Raw genomic sequence first — 5,000 nt, 5'->3', positions numbered from 1 at the left:
TATATATGACATTTAGAGGTCGTTGTGCAGTCCTATATATGACATGTAGAGCTGCTCTGTCACCAGCATGAGGTCGTTGTGCAGTCATATATATGACATGTAGAGGTCGTTGTGCAGTCCTATATATGACATGTAGAGGTCATTGTGCAGTCCTATATATGACATGTAGAATTCACAAATAGATCATGTTACAGATAGTATATTGTATTCAAATTGTGCTGTATTACTGTATTACTGTATATTCCTCATACATATTGTGATTCTCATTTACCTTTACAATAGTTGCTGTATTGGTCTGAATGAAATGCTGAATCAAAAGTAAAGGAGTACATATTTACCTGTTTTCCCTATGGAATGTTTGCAAAATGTATGACACTGTGGACCTGTTTACATTAGGCTGTACTCTCCAACCAGCCTCTTCCATTATAACACCATGGTTTATAACACTGTGGACCTGTTTACATTAGGCTGTACTCTCCGACCAGCCTCTTCCATTATAACACCATGGTTTATAACACTGTGGACCTGTTTACATTAGGCTGTACTCTCCGACCAGCCTCTTCCATTATAACACCATGGTTTATAACACTGTGGACCTGTTTACATTAGGCTGTACTCTCTGACCAGTCTCTTCCATTATAACAACATGGTTTATGACACTGTGGACCTGTTTACATTAGGCTGTACTCTCTGACCAGTCTCTTCCATTATAACAACATGGTTTATGACACTGTGGACCTGTTTACATTAGGCTGTACTCTCTGACCAGTCTCTTCCATTATAACACCATGGTTTATGACACTGTGGACCTGTTTACATTAGGCTGTACTCTCTGACCAGCCTCTTCCATTATAACACCATGGTTTATAACACTGTGGACCTGTTAACATTAGGCTGTACTCTCCGACCAGTCTCTTCCATTGTAACAACATGGTTTATGACACTGTGGACCTGTTTACATTAGGCTGTACTCTCTGACCAGCCTCTTCCATTATAACACCATGGTTTATAACACTTTGGACCTGTTATCATTAGGCTGTACTCTCTGACCAGCCTCTTCCATTATAACACCATGGTTTATAACACTGTGGACCTGTTAACATTAGGCTGTACTCTCTGACCAGCCTCTTCCATTTTAATTAACACCATGGTTTATGACACTGTGGACCTGTTTACATTAGGCTGTACTCTCTGACCAGCCTCTTCCATTATAACACCATGGTTTATGACACTGTGGACCTGTTTACATTAGGCTGTACTCTCCGACCAGCCTCTTCCATTATAACACCATGGTTTATGACACTGTGGACCTGTTTACATTAGGCTGTACTCTCTGACCAGCCTCTTCCATTATAACACCATGGTTTATAACACTGTGGACCTGTTAACATTAGGCTGTACTCTCCAACCAGCCTCTTCCATTATAACACCATGGTTTATGACACTGTGGACCTGTTTACATTAGGCTGTACTCTCTGACCAGCCTCTTCCATTATAACACCATGGTTTATAACACTGTGGACCTGTTAACATTAGGCTGTACTCTCTGACCAGCCTCTTCCATTATAACACCATGGTTTATAACACTGTGGACCTGTTTACATTAGGCTGTACTCTCCGACCAGCCTCTTCCATTATAACACCATGGTTTATAACACTGTGGACCTGTTAACATTAGGCTGTACTCTCCGACCAGTCTCTTCCATTGTAACAACATGGTTTATGACACCGTGGACCTGTTTACATTAGGCTGTACTCTCTGACCAGTCTCTTCCATTATAACACCATGGTTTATAACACTGCGGACCTGTTTACATTAGGCTGTACTCTCTGACCAGCCTCTTCCATTATAACACCATGGTTTATAACACTGTGGACCTGTTAACATTAGGCTGTACTCTCCGACCAGCCTCTTCCATTATAACACCATGGTTTATGACACTGTGGACCTGTTTACATTAGGCTGTACTCTCTGACCAGCCTCTTCCATTATAACACCATGGTTTATGACACTGTGGACCTGTTAACATTAGGCTGTACTCTCCGACCAGCCTCTTCCATTATAACACCATGGTTTATAACACTGTGGACCTGTTAACATTAGGCTGTACTCTCCGACCAGCCTCTTCCATTTTAATTAACACCATGGTTTATGACACTGTGGACCTGTTTACATTAGGCTGTACTCTCCGACCAGCCTCTTCCATTATAACACCATGGTTTATAACACTGTGGACCTGTTTACATTAGGCTGTACTCTCCGACCAGCCTCTTCCATTATAACACCATGGTTTATGACACTGTGGACCTGTTTACATTAGGCTGTACTCTCTGACCAGACTCTTCCATTATAACACCATGGTTTATAACACTTGGACCTGTTATCATTAGGCTGTACTCTCTGACCAGCCTCTTCCATTATAACACCATGGTTTATAACACTGTGGACCTGTTTACATTAGGCTGTACTCTCTGACCAGCCTCTTCCATTATAACACCATGGTTTATAACACTGTGGACCTGTTTACATTAGGCTGTACTCTCCGACCAGCCTCTTCCATTATAACACCATGGTTTATAACACTGTGGACCTGTTTACATTAGGCTGTACTCTCCGACCAGCCTCTTCCATTATAACACCATGGTTTATAACACTGTGGACCTGTTTACATTAGGCTGTACTCTCCGACCAGCCTCTTCCATTATAACACCATGGTTTATAACACTGTGGACCTGTTTACATTAGGCTGTACTCTCCGACCAGCCTCTTCCATTATAACACCATGGTTTATGACACTGTGGACCTGTTTACATTAGGCTGTACTCTCTGACCAGCCTCTTCCATTATAACACCATGGTTTATGACACTGTGGACCTGTTTACATTAGGCTGTACTCTCCAACCAGCCTCTTCCATTATAACACCATGGTTTATGACACTGTGGACCTGTTTACATTAGGCTGTACTCTCCAACCAGCCTCTTCCATTATAACACCATGGTTTATGACACTGTGGACCTGTTTACATTAGGCTGTACTCTCCAACCAGCCTCTTCCATTATAACACCATGGTTTATAACACTGTGGACCTGTTTACATTAGGCTGTACTCTCTGACCAGCCTCTTCCATTATAACACCATGGTTTATGACACTGTGGACCTGTTTACATTAGGCTGTACTCTCCGACCAGCATCTTCCATTATAACACCATGGTTTATAACACTGTGGACCTGTTTACATTAGGCTGTACTCTCTGACCAGTCTCTTCCATTATAACACCATGGTTTATAACACTGTGGACCTGTTTACATTAGACTGTACTCTCTGACCAGCCTCTTCCATTGTAACACCATGGTTTATAACACTGTGGACCTGTTTACATTAGGCTGTACTCTCTGACCAGCCTCTTCCATTATAACACCATGGTTTATAACACTGTGGACCTGTTTACATTAGGCTGTACTCTCTGACCAGTCTCTTCCATTATAACACCATGGTTTATAACACTGTGGACCTGTTTACATTAGGCTGTACTCTCTGACCAGCCTCTTCCATTGTAACACCATGGTTTATAACACTGTGGACCTGTTTACATTAGGCTGTACTCTCTGACCAGCCTCTTCCATTATAACACCATGGTTTATAACACTGTGGACCTGTTTACATTAGGCTGTACTCTCTGACCAGTCTCTTCCATTATAACACCATGGTTTATAACACTGTGGACCTGTTTACATTAGGCTGTACTCTCTGACCAGCCTCTTCCATTGTAACACCATGGTTTATAACACTGTGGACCTGTTTACATTAGGCTGTACTCTCTGACCAGCCTCTTCCATTATAACACCATGGTTTATAACACTGTGGACCTGTTTACATTAGGCTGTACTCTCTGACCAGCCTCTTCCATTATAACACCATGGTTTATAACACTGTGGACCTGTTTACATTAGGCTGTACTCTCTGACCAGCCTCTTCCATTGTAACACCATGGTTTATAACACTGTGGACCTGTTTACATTAGGCTGTACTCTCTGACCAGCCTCTTCCATTATAACACCATGGTTTATAACACTGTGGACCTGTTTACATTAGGCTGTACTCTCTGACCAGTCTCTTCCATTATAACACCATGGTTTATAACACTGTGGACCTGTTTACATTAGGCTGTACTCTCTGACCAGCCTCTTCCATTGTAACACCATGGTTTATAACACTGTGGACCTGTTTACATTAGGCTGTACTCTCTGACCAGCCTCTTCCATTATAACACCATGGTTTATAACACTGTGGACCTGTTTACATTAGGCTGTACTCTCTGACCAGCCTCTTCCATTATAACACCATGGTTTATAACACTGTGGACCTGTTTACATTAGGCTGTACTCTCTGACCAGCCTCTTCCATTATAACACCATGGTTTATAACACTGTGGACCTGTTTACATTAGGCTGTACTCTCTGACCAGCCTCTTCCATTATAACACCATGGTTTATAACACTGTGGACCTGTTTACATTAGGCTGTACTCTCTGACCAGCCTCTTCCATTATAACACCATGGTTTATAACACTGTGGACCTGTTTACATTAGGCTGTACTCTCTGACCAGCCTCTTCCATTGTAACACCATGGTTTATGACATGGTCCACAATGTGGCTCTGATTTCATCAGGGACTCTTATTCTTCCTCTATTTTGTCTTCCCCTAACACTACTACCACACATTCTTACACATCTTCTTATTTCTCTTCCACGAGCATGTAGCTGCTGTTCAGGGTTGTGACGTTCCTCCATGTTCATAAATGCTAGTGATTGTGCTGTGGGCAAGCTCCATATATATGCTTCCAAACTTGATTGGTTGATTGGTAAGATTGTGATTCCTATTGCATCACTATGTCACCTGGCAGGTCATTTGCCCATTTAGCAGACATCACAACCATTCCATGTCATAGATATTTATGGAACAAACATGAACGTCTGACTGATTTTGATCATTGAATG

The 5,000-nt window shown here is 42.0% G+C and overlaps 1 protein-coding gene and 1 long non-coding RNA gene across 5 annotated transcripts in view; both read right to left on the bottom strand.

Annotated features, from left to right (window-relative positions):
• The window catches only part of LOC127913774 (glutamate receptor ionotropic, NMDA 3B-like), a 59,502-nt gene that overhangs the window by 13,259 nt on the left and 41,243 nt on the right, over nt 1–5,000 (bottom strand).
• LOC127914045 (uncharacterized) lies at nt 687–4,721 on the bottom strand. Of its 4 annotated transcripts, none has more exons than XR_008087717.1 (3): nt 3,941–4,721; nt 3,231–3,301; nt 687–880 (listed from the first exon to the last, which is right to left on the bottom strand). It is a non-coding gene; the product is annotated as an uncharacterized LOC127914045 (long non-coding RNA). The 4 variants fall into 4 exon arrangements; XR_008087716.1 differs by lacking the exon at nt 687–880 and adding an exon at nt 906–1,381; XR_008087719.1 differs by lacking the exon at nt 687–880 and adding an exon at nt 1,447–1,523.

Source organism: Oncorhynchus keta, chromosome 30, assembly GCF_023373465.1.
Source record: "Oncorhynchus keta strain PuntledgeMale-10-30-2019 chromosome 30, Oket_V2, whole genome shotgun sequence".
In the NCBI taxonomy this organism is placed as follows: Eukaryota; Metazoa; Chordata; class Actinopteri; order Salmoniformes; family Salmonidae; genus Oncorhynchus; species Oncorhynchus keta.
This window is presented reverse-complemented; position numbering and strand designations above follow the sequence as displayed.